Here is a 17,470-nt window from a genome sequence, read left to right as displayed (position 1 = left end):
AAAGTTTTGCTATACAATTCTAGACTTAGGCTCTTCCCTGGAAAACTTAAGTCTAGATGGTCTGGACCCTTCATAGTTACAGAAGTCCACCCATACAGGGCTGTGGAGATTTCACATGAAGAAAATGGGACATTTAAGGTCAATGGATAGCGATTGAAGCCATACATTGATGAGACATTGAGTTGCAAGTTACTATCCGTCAAACTCGACATTCTGGAATGAGGACTCGAGAAAGTCAAGCTTCCGATTATAAACAAGGGCTTCTTGGGAGGCAACCCAAGTGTTCTCATTTTTAGTTTTTTTTTTTTTTTTGATGTTTTATGACTTAGGAATTAGTTTAATTTCATTTTTTTTTGGTGTTTCAGGTGAATGATCAAGGTGCGGAAAAAAAATTGGAATTCTCCAGTTTTCACCGCGGCGAAGTTTTTTCTTCACCACAGCGTTGTACACACTGCCCAAATTCGGCCTTAATGGAATTCCAGTTTTCGCCGTGGCAATGTACTTACTGCCAAAGTTTGTCGCGGCATCGAGTGTTTAGCACAATTGAATCAAGAATTTTGCCATGGCGAAGTCTGTTTTCCATAAATATTCGCAATGACTCATTTTCGCAAAAACTTCCAAGAACATCCAAGAGCCATTCCACCTTCAATCCAAAGAGTTTCTAGTGAATTTTCTTCCCATAACTTCACTCCTTAACCCTCATAAACACTAAATCACCTTATTTTTTCAAGGATTTTGCAAAGTTTTGAAGAAAATTTTTGAAACCCTAAGTTTTCCAAATTGGGCAGAAATTGGTGGTGAATTTGTCGTGGGTATGGTAAGATTTCGAGTTCTCTAGCTTTAAATTTGATCAATTACGATTGTTAATGCTTTAAGTTTGAGAAATCGATTGAATCTATTGAATTGTGGATTTTGATGAAATTTGTGGAGTAATTTTGACGTAAGAAGTGTTGAGTTTGATTTGTTTTGTGTTAAGGAAGTCGGGTTTTTGATTTTGAAGTGGTTTGATTGAGTTTGGAAGAGTGGTGATTTTTGGGGTGTAAGTGTGATTTTTGAAACCTTTGTGTGAATTAAGGAGTGAGTGTGTTTGGAGAAAGTGTGCTTCAGTGTCAAATTGTCGAGTTGAATCACTAAGTTTGGGGGTAGATTTGGGTGATCACTATTGAAAACCGAAATGCCGCTCAAAACGGTTCCCAGGGGTAAAGGGAAATAGATCAACAATAGATTTATTAATGAGAAGGCTAGGTAGTGTTACGAAGGCGCAATTAAAAGAAAAGACAAAGGGCTTATTGCCAAGAGACGATTGACCACCGTCCATAGGGAAGATTGGATTCGAGGGAAAGGTTGGATATCTTTATGCTTGAACAGGAACACTTAGCCATAGAGCCTATAGTAAGAGAATTTTATGCTAACTTCCCTGAGTGTGAGCCCGAGCATGTTTATGTGAAGGGTATTCAGGTGCCGGTTAATGCGAAGATTATCAATGATTTCTACAGGATTGATCCCGTTGACCGCGATGAGAATTTGGAATTCAAAAAGAAGGAGATTGATGAGGAGGAGATTCTTAAGGTTATTGCAAAGCCGGGTACATCTTGGGACATTTCGAAGAAGGGGAGAAGAAGCATAAAAGGAACTAATTTGATTCATATGGTGAGATTGTGGCAATACTTTGTCTGTGCATGGATGGTCCCAGAAACGCACTATAGTACAGTGGTTTTTGAGCGAGCAGTTCTACTTTATTCCATTGCCACTAGAAAGAAAATGGGTGTGGGGAATATAATAATGGAGAGTATATGGCATACAGCCAAACCAGGGCGAGGGAGCTTCAACTTCCCACATCTCATCACTAAGCTTTGCACTCAAGCGGGAGTCAAAAAGGCAAATGATGAACCACTTCTTCATCCTGCCCTACTCCTCGATCAAAACTACTATTACAAGCTCGTAGAGCATCCTCGCGGTGAAAGAATCAACTCCGGCTCGAAAAGGCCCAGAACCACAACAACGGCCACAACATCTAGTTCAACATCCATGACAAGGGAGCTGTTGCAACAAATTTTGGACAAGGTGAACAGGACAAAACGACGCCAAGATTGGATGGCAAGGTAGACCCGAATGTTGTACGAGATGCAATAAAACTGTTGCACCAATCTGGGCATTGATGTTTCAAACTTCCTGATGAGAATGCAAAATGTCATATTTAACCCCCTTAATGTCTAGTCTTTTATACTTATTTGTTGCCTAAATGTACTCATTATTATTCTATTTTGATTTAGGATGCAAATGGAGGCGTTAATTGCAAAACAGAACTAATTAAGTGAATTAAGAAAGTTTAGAAATAAATTCGTAATCTGGGCATAACTCTCTCATCCAAGCTCCGATTGAGATGATTCAAAATTCTGTGGAACGCTAAGAAATATATCTATAACTTTCATGTTTTGAGTTTGGAGAGATACTCACTGAATCAAGGTTGTAATTGGGCTTGAAGTTGACGCACCTGCATTGCTAACGTTCTGGAACATTCTACCTTGTCATACAAGTCCAGTAGGCAGTTTATTATTGGAAGACTTAAAGACCTGTTGCATGCAAATTACAGCTGGAATTACCACTTTCCTATTTTGTATTAAGACTTTATTTTATTTTCAATTACTCAGATTAGAATAAAGGTTATTTTGGGATTTTAGAATATTTTTAGGAGATTTAGATTTAGTAGAATTAAAATTTGAATTGGATATTTAGAGAGAGAGATCAGATTAGGGATTACATATATCACACACGCCTCTCTCTTCTCTCTCTGGTGGAATTAGTTTTTCTGGAATTTTTCTTCTTTGTTTTCTTCTTGAACTTTTCCTTTGAATTTTCGTGATGGCCATAAGTGGCTAATTTTTATAACTTGGTCAAAGGAAACAAGACCTCGGAATCAATAAACTGTGAGATCAATCTGGTTTTTTTTCTTTAAGTGTTCAATTTATGTTTGAGTGTTGGATGTTCTTCTATGCATATTGTCATGATTGTTGAGTTTAATTATTAGGAGGCCTACTAGTTTATTATTTGTTGCAATCTACTGCTAAGTTAGAATCAAATCGGTAATTGTTTGATCCCTTTAACTTGTGAGGCAATTAGGGTTTAAGAATTTGCTGCGTCAAGAATTATTAAGTCTTAAGAAGAACATTTGACTGAATTAAATGCAACCGCTTGAGTTTGTGTTGTTTAGCTTCATCGATCTCTCTAGGTCTTAAGGCTGCCACTAGATTAAATCTTTAGCACTTGTTTAGGGTTGTTTAGTAGTAAGGTTAATTAGATTGCTTGTTTCTTAATTAATTACAACGAAGGAGAGATAGGAAAATAGTTCCAACGGTGAATATTCAAATTATGAATTGATTTATTTTTGCATCAATGATCAATTGTAAGATTCCGATGGTGGATGTTGACTTAGACCAAGGTTTGTTATTTTGATTGATTGATTAATTTGAATTGTTGTTTTCCTGAATTGTTTCTGTTTAACTCAAAACCCGCCCATACTGGTTCACATAACATTAAATTTGGCTAGACACTCTCTGTGGGAATGATCTTGACTCACACTACTACATGTGTTTTTAGGTTTTAATTCTGGGTGCCTACGATAGCACGCCACTTCCAATGGCAAGATTGGCAAGAGGAGGATGAAGATGATGCCATGGAAGCAAATGATGACGTCGAAGATGAAGAATGAAGCCTGAAACATTTGTTTTGTATTTTCTATTTTCTTTTGTTGTTGTCTTTGCTTTGTACATTGGAACCAATTTTCACTTGTTAAATTGTTAAGCGTGGTTTAAATTTTCTACTTTAGTTTAAAAGGATGAGATTGGGTTGTAATTTTTTCATATTATTCAGTGGAAATTTCTAACATAGTGGGCACCATAGAATTTCATTTATTTTACAGATGATGATGATGAGGAAGTCAAGGAATAAGTGTGCATGCTGTGAAAATCAGTCTTCATGGATTAATCAAGGAACTATCTCGTGCCCTTTAATTTTGTTTTTCTATTCTTGGGATGTGCATGATGTGACATTGGGGACAATGTCATTTTAAGTTTGGGGGCAGGAAAATTTAAAATTTTGTTTTGTATTTAGTTTGTTTTTATGTTTTGTATTGTTGTTGTCAGTGATGAATTGCATAAGTCTATGATAAGAATAAAATTGTTGGGATTTATTTATGGAAAATGTTAAACATTGCTTCAAGTTTAGGTTGGTTGATTTATTTTTCTTTTCTAGAGGTTTGTTGAGTGGTTCAACCACCATTTTCATTATTTCGGCATGCTTAGAAACATTTTATGTGGTTAGGTGAAGTCTTGATAATGTTGGTGGACTCTAGAACCTAGTTGAGAAGTGCTTGAGGCGAAATTCTAGGAATAAACATTATTGGGGAAATGATTTAGGCAATTTTTCTGAACGTTTAAGCCTTTCCAGCCGACCATGAATAAATTTTCCCTTGTCACCCATTTGAGCCTTATGAGATTATCACTGTCCTATTCTTCTTGTGCAACCAGAAATGCCCAAACCTTTCACCCTAAACACGTTTCACAGCCTTTAAGAGAATTCTGAACCTAGTGCAGACAAAAAGAGCTTGGAGAGTTGTGTGAGATTTTGACGAACCAAAATAATAAGTTTATGGGTCACAAAAAGGGCTAGAAGAAGGGGTAATTGACCTCAAAAATATTGATGTTGCTTTAAATAAAAAAAAAAAAAAAAAGACAAATAAAGATTAAAAGAAGTAGAAATTTAAGAGTTTCATCTCAGAATCAAAAATAAGAGTTACACTTGTTAAGGGTTATAAATTGGTTGACACGTTGATTGGTGGTTGAGAAAGAAAGCGGAGATTGATGTAGCTCTTAGTGTTTGCATGAAGAAAATTGAGTTCTCTTACTTTGTTTGTCTTATCCTTTTCTTTGGAGCCCACTAATGTTACAAGCCTGTAAAGACCTTTTGATCCTTAGTGATGTCTAGTCCGCATTAGTAGAGAGTAGTTCGATACTTAGGCTTATGAAGTCTACTATCATTTGATAAACTTTACATTTCAACAAAAAATAATCCGGGAAGTTGTAAGGTGGACTGAAGTGGGGATTACCTACTCAAAAGGCCGATAGAGAAAGATAGTCAATCAACTTATAACTTCTTGGAGTGTTAAGCATTTTTTAGTAATAATGTTTCAACAATTTTTGAGACTTGTAAAAAAATTCTAGGCATTTCTTTGTGTATGATTTTGATTCTAAATTCTCTCTTTTCATTGTCAATTTTGTTATCTTTTTATGTTGTTAGTTGTTCTTCTTTAGTTGAATTTTGTACCTGATGCTCGAGGACGAGCATGTCTTAAGTTTGGGGGTATTTGATAATCCTTGGATTATACTGTTTTATCTAGGCTTTTTGGCTGGATTTTGGATACTTCTTCTTTCGTTTGTGCCTGAATTGCAACTTAATTTCATTTATTTTATGTTTTAGGCCAAAATGTGCAGTTAGAGCAAATACTGAGCGGAATTGAGTTTCTGGATGTAGAAGCAAGCAAATCTTAGGATTCGGGGAAGTTCTGATACGGATTGGAAGCACTATAAAGTTTGTTCCTATTGGAGATCACTAAAGATTGAAGATTCAAGCAAGGAAACAAGCGGAGGGCAGTTTTGTAATTTCAAAAGAGTTCAAAAAACTTCGCCGTGGTGATAAACTCTCGAGTCAGATTAGTGAATTAGAAGCCAACTCTTCGCCGCGGCAAAGTCTGCGATTTCTAGTTATTAAAACTATGTGTTTTAATTTCATGCGAGAGTCTTAGGGTTTTAGGACTGACTATATAAGTGGGACTTAGTCATTTTAGTGGGATTCAACTTTGTTTTGGAGAAAAGAAGAGAAGATTGGAGATTGAAACTCTTTGGATTCATCAAATAGGGAAGATTTTGTTCTCTTTTCTTTATTCCATCATGTTGAATTCCTTGCTTACAGCTTTTATTGTGATTTGTTTTAATTTTAGTATGAACTAACTCACTTTTGGGTTAGGGTTTTGAGTAATTGGGATTTTAATGTTTAATCAATAGATTGATGTTGCTTTTACATTCTATTGCATGGATTGTGTAATTATTCTTGTTTTTATTGAAATTATTTGTTGAACATGATGAGACTGAGAAGTAAATCATGTATTAGCTTCTTAGGATAATTGCCATTGTTTTATTGAACGCTAGAGATAGGTTTGAGAATCAATGAAATCAATTTAGGATTCCATTTAGTTCAACAGACTTGGAACTACTAATCTTCATTTTGTTGGGTGCGGAAGCTTAATAAGGATAAGTAGGAAAACATAGCCTGAGAAGGTATGTTTTACATATTAGGGTGTCCGATTTATAATCCGTGCATGTGAATGTAGAAGTAACAGATTTCATAGATTAATTCATAAAATCCTAGTGAAGTCAAAACCCTAACCGCTTTGTCTCAATTGATATTTTTTTCTTGAATTAATATTGTTTGCATTATTTAGATTTTTAATTACGTAGTGAATCTTGTTTTAATCTTAGCTTAATTTTCTCCCGAAAATTCAAACATCTTTCGGTTTCTCCAACTTGATAAACAATTAGGACAATCAGTGTTTAACACGCAATCCTCATGGGAACGATACTTTTCCTATCACTTTATTACTTTTTAAGACTAGTGCACTTGCTACACATTGCATGTTGTAATTTCAACGCATCAGTAAATAAGGGACCCCAGATCAATTTTCTTGCCTACCCTTATCCCATAGATGAGCTGAGTTCTATCTAGCCTAACAGTGGAATTGTGCATCGAAGAAGCCTAGTTGTTTAAGGATATTTTGAACAGCAATCAATACATAGGTGCTAGCCACTAGACTGAAGAAACCCACACTTATGCCACTTAGCAATTGACCCACCAGTTAGCACAACAACAACATTATTCATATCCATAACATATCAAATATTAGGATTTTCAACTAAGGGAAAACCTAGAATATCCCTAATCACTTATTGAAAATAACCCATTTACTCCTAACACACACTTTATCAATGCCAAAGTTGGCATAAAACTCTTGAACAAGAGTTTGAGTGGGTATTTCCAAATTACTCACAAACTTAATCCATTTCCTTCTCTTAATCATCTAACAAAAACTCAGGGAAATCATCAAGATTTACATTGGCCTCACACACAATAGTAATTTTACAATGTGGTCTCTAAATCGATTTTCGGCCTCAGGAGAGATAAAGATGAAACTTTACCAAGTAAAGAGGCTAACACAACAAATTTACCCTTCTTTTTGGCTTTCTCGTTCTGAGTTGAATACTTTGAAGGAGTAGCTTTTGCAGAAGGCTCCTTTTGGGATCTCAGAGACACGAATGGTGGACTGTCAGAGACGCTGGAGGATGATGAAGATGAGGAACCTTCAGGTAAGGACACACTTGGGGCAAGGGATGTGTGCATAGGTTCCTCTCTTTGCGATTGTGACTCACTTGGAACAAGGGATGTGTGCACAAGCTCTTCCCTTTGAGATTGCATCGCACTTGCTATGCGTTTCTTTCTTAGTGGTTGCTCATGCAGGGTAGCCTTCTTCATTGCAAGAAACTTCTTCTTGAGGTTGTCTTCCATAGCTTTTCCTTTTAGGATCCATGAGGAAACAAAGAAGAAAAAGTGATATAAGGGTTAGAGAGCAAAAACAAGAGAAAAGAAAGACAAGGGGCGGTGCAAAAGCTTCTATTGCTAAAGGAGCTATGGTCATACTTATATAGTAGAGGCCCCCAAAAACCCTAAAGAGCAGTTATACTAAATTTGGATTCTTTACTTAAACTGATGTGTGAATAGCGCAATCGTGCAAGCACATGAGAAGTGACAAAAAGAATGTGCAGAGCAATCAAACCTTGTGAGCACACGATAAGCAGATATGAAGAACTTAAGGGATTTACATGCAAACATGAGTGCGCACAACCTCCCAATGTGACAACATATTTCAAAAACTGTAGACTTTATTCAAAATTTAAAAACAAATAATTAAAAATACGAATCAATGAAATGTTTCACTTGATTTTTAAGGATCAAGACATATCAATTTGTGCCAATCAACCTATGTGTCGAGTTCTCAATCTTGAAATGCACATAAATCATAAGGAAGATACCAACATTAAGAACAATCTAGACAACACTTCCTTAATCACATACAAGAGAAGATTAGCCATAAGAGCTCATCTAAGTGTGTGATAGTGTCCTCAAGGGGGGAAAATGACACATTGGCAAGCAAGATTTTGCTAAGGAAACTCCCCTTTCCCTCATGCTCTATAAGTTTTGCATTTTTCTTTTTTATCATTTCAAGACATATGGTTTGTCTTTTTCATTTTCTATATATTGTTTGACACAAAGGGTAAATAACTCTCAAAACATAACAAAATGTAGCTTTCACACTTGCAAGGTGGCAGTCCTCTTAATGGTAGATTTTCCAAAGCATAGGGGTTTATACATTTCAAAAAATTACTCAAAAATGACTGTCACAATACAAGCAAGGTAGCTCTTTCACAAGGTGACAAACATAACAACAAACAACTCAAGATGAGACAAGGCCATGCTATAAAGAGAGTCAACAGTGGACACATTCTAATAGAGTTACCACATAAGCAAGAGAGAAACTTATACTAAAGTGCTAGCACAGATAAATAGTCTTGACAAACAAAAATAAAATTTTCATGCTTTATTCAACAAAACCAAAAACAACTATTCAAGTTGAAGTAGTCCAATAGGCTTCCTCAAGAAAACAAATGAATCATAGTCAAGTGCTTTCGTAAAAAGATCGGCCAACTGAAATTTTGTGTTCCCATGTGCAAGAGTAAGGATATTCTCTTGGACTAACTCTCTAATGAAGTGATATCTTATGTCAATGTGCTTAGTCCTAGAGTATTGGACTGGGTTCTTAGAGATGTTAATGACACTCATGCTATCACAAAATATTGTTACACAATCTTGGTCAATACCATAATCACACAACATTTTCTTTAACCATAAAATCTGAGTGCAACAACTCCTTGCAACAATATACTCAGCCTCGGCAGTGGATAGAGAGATAGTATTTTGCTTCTTGATATACCACATGACAAGATTGTTTTCAAGATAGAAATATCCACTCGAGGTGCTCTCTTGATCATCCAGACTCCCTGCCCAGTCAGCATCACTATACCTAACCAAAGAACTATTAGAATCAAATGAATACCATAGACCAAACTGACAAGTAACTAAAACGTATTTCCTAATCTTTTTCACTGCATTTAGGTGCAATTCATACGGGTTAGCTAGAAACCTAGCACATATGCCAACACTAAAACAAAGATCAAGTTGGCTAGTCATCAAGTAAAGTAGGCTTCCTATCATGCTTTGATACATTTTAATGTCTGCCTTTTTACCATGTTCATCTCTAGATAGCTTAAGGGTAGCACTCATGGGTGTTCTAGCATGCTTTGCACTCTCTAAACTAAACATTTTCAACATGTTTCTAGCATATTTAGATTGGGAAACAAACATGCCACTTTCCAATTATTTGATTTGAAGTCCTAAAAACATACTTAACTCTATTACCATGCTCATTTCAAATTCATTTTTCATCAAATCATGTGAATGTGAGTGAGAAGTTGAGCCAAGCACAATATCATCAACGTAAATTTGTGCATACAGAATTCACCGTTAACACGCTTGTTAAATAAAGTTTTATTGGCATTACCTTTCTTATAATTGTGCTAAAAAAGAAAAGTAGTCAACCTCATACCAAGCCCAAGGGGCTTGCTTCAACCCATAAAGGGTCTTCTTCAATCTAAACACATGGTTAGGCTTGTGTGGATCTTGAAAACAGACAGGTTGTTCTAGATGCACTTTTTTCGAGAGAATCCCATTCAAGAAGGCACTTTTTACGTCTATTTGAAACAACTTGATCTTGAGGTAGCAGGCAACAACAATCAGCAAATGGATTGACTCAAGTCGGGCAACAAGGGCAAATGTTTCATCGAAATCAATCTTTTCCACTTGAGTATATCCTTAAACTACTAGCCTAGCTTTGTTCCTTACAACATTACCAAATTCATCAGTTTGGTTCTTAAAAATCCATTTGGTACCAATTATGTTGATTCCTTCAAGTCTCGGAACAAGAGTCCACATATCATTCCTTTCAAATTGCTCTAGCTCTTCATGCATAGCTTCTATCCAGCTCTCATCCTCTAGGGCCTGTTTGGAGTTCTTTGACTTTGTAAGAGACACATAACAAGGATGGTTAATCTTATTTTATCTTTTTATTCTACTAACCATTACCTCGTTTGGATCTCCAATCCCGGTTGATGAAGGATGAGCATTCTTAATCCAAGTAGCAGGATCTTTTCTCCTTAGGTTCCTTCTCTAAGCAATCTCCTCAGATAAGGCAACAACTAGCTCAATTCTATCATTTTTTAAAGAAGAATCAGAAGTTGATTCTTTACAAGGTTCAAATCCAGTTGCTGTAGCACCTAAAAATGGTGTGGGCACACTCGTAGAAGTCTTCGGTTCTTATGGTTTCAGCTGTGTTCACAAAGTCTTCTGTGGGCACACTAGGAGCAGACATTTCTCCAATTTCACATTCTTGTGAATATTCTGAAAAATCTTTTTTTTCTGAGAAACAATATGTTGGAAATGTGACAAGCTATGTTTATGGCTTCAACCCAAAGTCTTGTGGGAAGCTTCTTGGCACTAAGCATTACCTTAGCCATCTCTTGAAGCACTTTGTTTTTCCTCTCCACCATACTATTTTGTTGAGGTGTCTTTGGGGCAAAGGATTCATGGGAGATGCCCTGCATATCACAAAAGTTAGCAAAGTCAGTGTTCTCAAATTCCTTACTATGCTCACTCCTAATTCTCACAATATATCTTTTTAGCCATGGAACTCTTCTTAATAAGCAATTTCTTAGGCAGTTTTCAGAAAGCATTGAAAGAATCAAATTTCTCATATAAGAAGTCAACTCATGCATATCTGTAAAAGTCATCAACATAAACATACACATATCTCTTACCTTCTAAACTTTCGGTTTGCATAGAATCCACTAGATCCATATGAAGCAACTCCAACATACTACAGGTACTGAGATTAGAGATGGCAATGGGCCCGACATTTTCGGGTACCCAACCTGGCCCGGCCCGAAAAGGGCAGGCTTTACCCGAGGTTGGCGGGCTTGGGCTTGGGCCTGGGCTTGATTTTAAGGCCCGACCTCGGGTACGGGCCAGGCATGGGTATATCTTTAGGCCCGGCCCAACCTCGGGTACGGGCCGGGCATGGGTATATCTTTAGGCCTGGCCCGACCGGCCCGGCCCAAAAATTTTAGTATTAATTTTACTAATTTACCCTTATACTATATATTTAATTACAATATTATCCTACATATATATATCCATTTTTCTCAAACCCTAACCTCAATTTTCATCCCATATTGAAGGTTTAACATGTTAAAATTGCCTTTAAATGAGTTAGATGGGTTTGGTTCAACTTATAAAAGTGGATTTCACCATAACATATTATGCATAGCTGAAAAGTTAGTATAATCAAATATTATGGAGTTTTAATTGCGCACTTATTGCTTAAATTATTTGCGGAAATAGCTTCAATTAATATTTAAAAACTATTTCTAAAATTTAAAATATAAAAAAAAATTGAAATTTATTAATATTTAAAAATAAACATTATTAAAAAAGGCGGGCTTGGGCCGGGCCTACGGTTAAACTCGTTGGGCCGGGCTTGGGCTTTGCCTATCATACCCGTAGCGGGCTCGGGTCTGGCTTGGGCCTGTGTCATGAGGTCGGGCTTGGGCTTGGGCCAAGGGGTACCTAGTCTTGGCCCGGCTCGGCCCATTGCCATCACTAACTGAGATTAGATAAAGCTTTATGAAAGATCTTGGTTTGTTTACCTTGTTGACATGGACCACACACATTACCTTTTGGAGGTTCAAGTTTCGGTAGCTCTTTAACAACTTCCTTTTTTGAAAGTCTTACCAAATCTTTGAAGTTTATGTGACCGAGTTTCTCATGCCACAAGTTAGTGCAATCAATCTTTGAGCTAAAACATGAAACACATTTAGAAAGCAAATAACAGTTGTCATTAGATCTTTTTCCTTCTAGTAAGGGGATACCTTCATCGTTCAAGATTTGACACTTGTTCTTGGAAAATTGAAAAACAGAGTTCTTATCACAAATCTGACTAATACTAATCAAATTAGCTTTCAAACCCTCAACAAGCAAAACATCATTCAAAACAGGAAAATTAGGAAGAACAATTGATCCCTGACCAAGAATCTTACCTTTCTTACCATCACCATATGTAGCATGTCCACTATCAATCCATTCAAGTTTAGACAAAAGTGATTTATTTCTTGTCAAGTGTCTAAAACAACCACTATATAAATACTAAAGATCATTTTGAACTGCAAGTAATGAGGTATGAGACACAAGGCAATTCACATCAGCCTTGGGTTTCCACATCCTTTTGGAAGAAAAACCATTCTTAGCATAAGTGCTCACATTAGAAAATAGCTTATGGTTTTCAAGAATTCTTTTCAAATATGCAATGGACTTGAAACATTTAGATCTGATTTGACCTTTTCTACTACCAACTTGACAAATGGGAATGAATTTTGTTACCTTCATTACTTGTTTCTCAATAGCAACCTCAGCAGGAGTTTCAGTGGCTTTAACAAATGTGCATGCACTAGAAGTTGATGTGCTAGCACCAGGATTGAAACCTAAGTCATACCGATCTCCAAAAGACTTTCCTTGCCCAAGGACTTCTTCAAGCTTGAGAGAACCTGCATTCAATCCATCAATAATGGCCTTAGCCTTGGTTAGTTTAGTAGTCAAGACAACAATCTTTTTGGACAAGATTTTCTTTTGCTTCAACAAGTTTGCATTTTCAATTCGAAGAGATTGCAACTTCTTCACAATCTTTAACCATTGATCATACATCTTTTCATATGCTTTTTGTTGTTCAACATAGATATCAATGATGTCATCCAAAGACTCACTCTTATCATCATCTTGATTCACAGTAAAGGCAAGAACATTTTAATTATCAAAGGACTCATCTTCCTCACTCTCACTCTCACTCTCATCTTGGTCACTCTCACTCAATGTAGTAGCCATTGCCTTACCTTTCTTCTTTTTTTAGTGTGTTACCACACTTAGATTGTATATGCACAAACCCCTCACACTCATAGCACTTGATACCTTTATTTTTCTTTCAAAAATCTTGTTGTAAAGGTACCAGAGGTTTGCTGGTCGTAAAACTTTTCACAAAATTTTTTTACCATTTCCACTCTCAAAAGGCTTTTTCATGTTTTTCTTCAAAAACTTTGCAAAATTCTTTGAGTAAAGCACATTTTTCATCATCAAAACCACTTGAATCCACATTTTCAAAAAGTTCAGAATCTACCTCATGTTTGAGAGCCAAACCTTTGCTCAGTTTTTGATTGTCCCATAATTTAAAATACAGCTCAAAAGTTTGAAGAGAGCCAATGAGTTCATCAATGTCCATAGAGTCCACATCACGACATTCTTCTATGGTGGTCACTTTTGACATGAATCTCTTGGGAAGAGAGCAAAGAACTTTTCTGACAAATTCAGGGTTAGTATAAATTTTTCCCAAAGCAAAACATTCATGATATACATCACAAATTATACCATGAAAGTCAATGATAGTCTCATCCTCATGCATAACCAAATTTTCAAAATCAGTCACAAGTCTTCTAAGCTTATTTCGTTTAACAACACTAGTGCCTTCATTTTTAATTTGAACCATGTCCCAAGCATCTTTGGCAAGCTCACAGTTGACTGTGACTTTCATTTGGTTCACATTAACAACATCGAAAACAACATGAATGGCTTTAGAGTTAAAGTTAGCAAAATCTAACTTAGCTTTAGTCCAATCAGCAATAGGTTTTGGACGAAGCACTTCATTTTCGACTACAACCAAGGTTGTCCAACCATCCACAACCATGATCCAAACTCTTTCTTCAATGGACTTTAAAAAAGTAGCATTCTAGGTCTCATGTATAGTAGTTAGGACCTCTTAACAGGGGTGGTCTATGAGCTTACCCTCCTTCACTAAAGAAGCTCATGATAGTTAACATTCAAATAGACGTGAGCACAACAAATAGATGTGCACACACGAACAAGCAGCAAACCAAAAACAAAACACGTCAATAGACCAGATTTTGACCAAATACAAAACCAATCAGATGCACATGAAAGCAAACAAAATGGGTGAGGATCAACTGAAAGAACTTATCAAAACAAGCTCTGATACCACTTGTTAGAGTTGGTGAACTCTAGTTAACTTTAGGATACCTGTTTTTTAAAAGTGCAGTGGAAATCTTTACCAAGTTGATTAATGGTTATCAAGTTAAAGTATAAACCAACATCCATAAGCGGTAAATATAAAGCACACTAGCATAAACACGGTTTGGCTAAAACCACTCTTAGCCTACATCCATAGTACCTCGTCCAAATCGAAGTAAATCCACTAAATAACAAACAGTATAAGATATAATTCAAAGTTGATTTTAGCTACATCAAAGAGAAGTCCCTATTCTAGTTACACTAAACACCAACCTTTGAATCTCCAATGTCTTGTCGCTCCAAGGATCTCTTTACATTCAGAACACACCCGAAGAACAATTGAGCTCCACCCAAGTTTCACCCCCAAAGCCACGCTCCAGCATCAACAATGGAACCAAGTTCCAGCCACCATTCAACAAGGATAAAAGATGATGAGAGTTTGGCACAAAAACATAGTATGAACCTTCTAAGGAAAAGACTCTCTGAAAAATTCAGAGCACAAGCAAATATGCTATCAAAGGTTAGTCCAAAATACACAAGAAAGAAGATAATATAATGAAGTTTTCTTGCTCAACAATTTGTGCCATGTCAGCAAACAAGGGTTGAAATATAGTTGGCCAAAAAGAGGAAATGATTCCACCTTTATTTTAGGACCACAACCAAATCAAGAAAAAGCATGATTTTTCCTTGGACCACAAAAGGATATTGTGACACCTGTAGGTGGTCCTTATGACAACTCAAAAGATGGGAATAAATATCTTAGCTGTTTGGACAAAAACGCAACTTGTGCCAAGTTGAGTCAGATATGCGATGCTAGCACGAAAACGCAGTGTGCTCACAATCATGATCAGCAGTTGTGATCAAGATGTCTGACGCGAGTGTGCGAGCATAAGACTATTGTGCACACACACTTGAAATAAAGTCGCGATCGGACATGAGTGTGCGAGCATAATATTGTTGTGCACACACTCGACACAAATGTGCCGAAAACATAAGTTTGGCATTCCTGTGCACACACACGATTGTTGTGCACACATACAGCATAAGTTTGACAACATATCTACAGTATCAGAGATGTTGGAGAACAGACTAATTAGACTCAATCGTAGTCCTTTTTCATCACCGATTCTATTGGTAAAGAAATGTGATGGTTCGTGGCGATTTTGTGTAGATTATCGAGCCCTGAACAAGATTACAGTACCTGAAAAGTTTCCCATTCCAATAGTCGATGAGTTATATGGTGCCACAATTTTCTTCCAAATTCAGATTCGCATGGCAGAGGAGGACATAGCAAAGACCGCTTTTAGAACTCATAAGAGCCACTATGAATTCTTGGTCATGTCGTTTGGCTTAACCAACACTCTGGCAACAATTCAGAGTACCAGGAATGAAGATTTCAGACTGTTCCTTCATAAGTTTGTAATCATTTTTTTTATGACATCTTGGTATACAGTTGTGACCTGGACACTCATGCAAAGCACCTCTTAGCTGTTCTTTCTTGCTTGCAGGATAATATTTTTTTTGCTAAGCAAGAGAAATGCGTATTTGGTGTTAGTCGTCTAGAGTACTTGGGACACATTGTTTCTGGTAAAGGAGTGGCTCCTAATCCTTCTAAGATCAAAGCTATGATTGACTGGCCTCATCTAATGACAATACGACAATTGCATGGATTCTTAGGGTTAACAGGATATTACAGAAAATTTGTGAGACATTATGCTTCCATTGTTGCCCCATTAACAAACCTCTTACAATAAGACAAGTTTGAGTGGTCCACTGAAGCCTTGACAGCCTTTAAAAACTTGAAACAAACAATGACTCAAGCTCCAGTCTTGGCTCTACCGAATTTTAATAAGCCATTGGAATTGGAAACGGATGCTTCAGGTACCGAGTTGGTGCTATACTCATGCAAGACAGTCACCCAATAGCATTTTTTTAGCAAGAAACTGCCTCCTCGGTTACAAAAAGATTCAACATATGTTCGTGAGTTGTATGCCGTTATAGAAGCAATCATGCATTGGCGGCAGTATTTACTAGGATAAAAGTTTGTCATTCACACAAACCATCAGAGTTTGCGGAATTTATTATCACAAGTGATCCAAACTCTTAAGCAATATGCCTATCTCATTAAACTCTTAGGATCTGATTTTATAGTGACTTATAAGTCGGGCAAATCTAATCCGGCGGCAGATGCATTATCATGACATTTTGAGGGTGAACAACAGGAGGTCCAGGCTGAGACATTTTCTCTTACAGTTCCAATTTTTTCTATCCTAGGCCTGATGCGAGACACATTACAACGGGATAAATTTTGTTAGAAAATAATGACAAATCTTCAATAAGAGATACACACTCATCCGAGCTTTGCACTGCGAGATCAACTATTATTTTATCACGACAGACTTGTGGTTCCTGCAGACAAAGAATTGAGGCAACAACTTTTGACTGAATTCCATTCCTCTCCTTTAGGTGGGCACGGTACTATTCGTAAGACAGTGAGTAGATTATCATTAAATTTTTATTGGCAGGGATTCGCTCAGGATGTTCAAGAATTTGTGAAAAGTGTCATGCTGTCAACGAGCTAAGTATCAAGCTCATGCACCAGTGGGATTACTCCAACCATTGCTAGTACCTCATCAGATTTAGGAGGAAGTAGCGATGGAATTTGTTACAGGTCGCCAAAGTCAGCAGGTTGCTCTTGTCATTTTGGTTGTGGTTGACAGGTTGACCAAATATGCACAATTTGGGCCGCTCAAAAAAGGTTTTATAGCTGCGAAGGTGGCAACGCTAATTGTGAGCATGTATACAAACTACATGGACTCCCAAAATCAATTCTAAGTGTTCGCGACCCTATTTACTTGAGTGCCTTTTGGCAAGAGTTGTTTGCACGTAGTGGAACAATTCTAAAGCACAGTATGGCATACCATCCTCAAACGGGTGGTTAAATGGAGGTGACGAATCGTACACTAGAACTGTGTTTACATTGTTTTACCATGGATCAGCCGCAAAAGTGGGTGGAGTATTTACCATGGGCAGAGTTCTTCTTCAACACTTCCTATCATACTGCCGCAGGCACTACACCATTTAAACTTGTGTATGGCCGTGAATCCCCCCCGCCCCCCACCAA

Source organism: Pistacia vera, unplaced genomic scaffold (genome assembly GCF_008641045.1).
Source record: "Pistacia vera cultivar Batoury unplaced genomic scaffold, PisVer_v2 Contig190, whole genome shotgun sequence".
Lineage (NCBI taxonomy): Eukaryota > Viridiplantae > Streptophyta > Magnoliopsida > Sapindales > Anacardiaceae > Pistacia > Pistacia vera.
The sequence above is the reverse complement of the archived record's forward strand: the minus strand, read 5'-3'. Positions refer to the sequence as shown.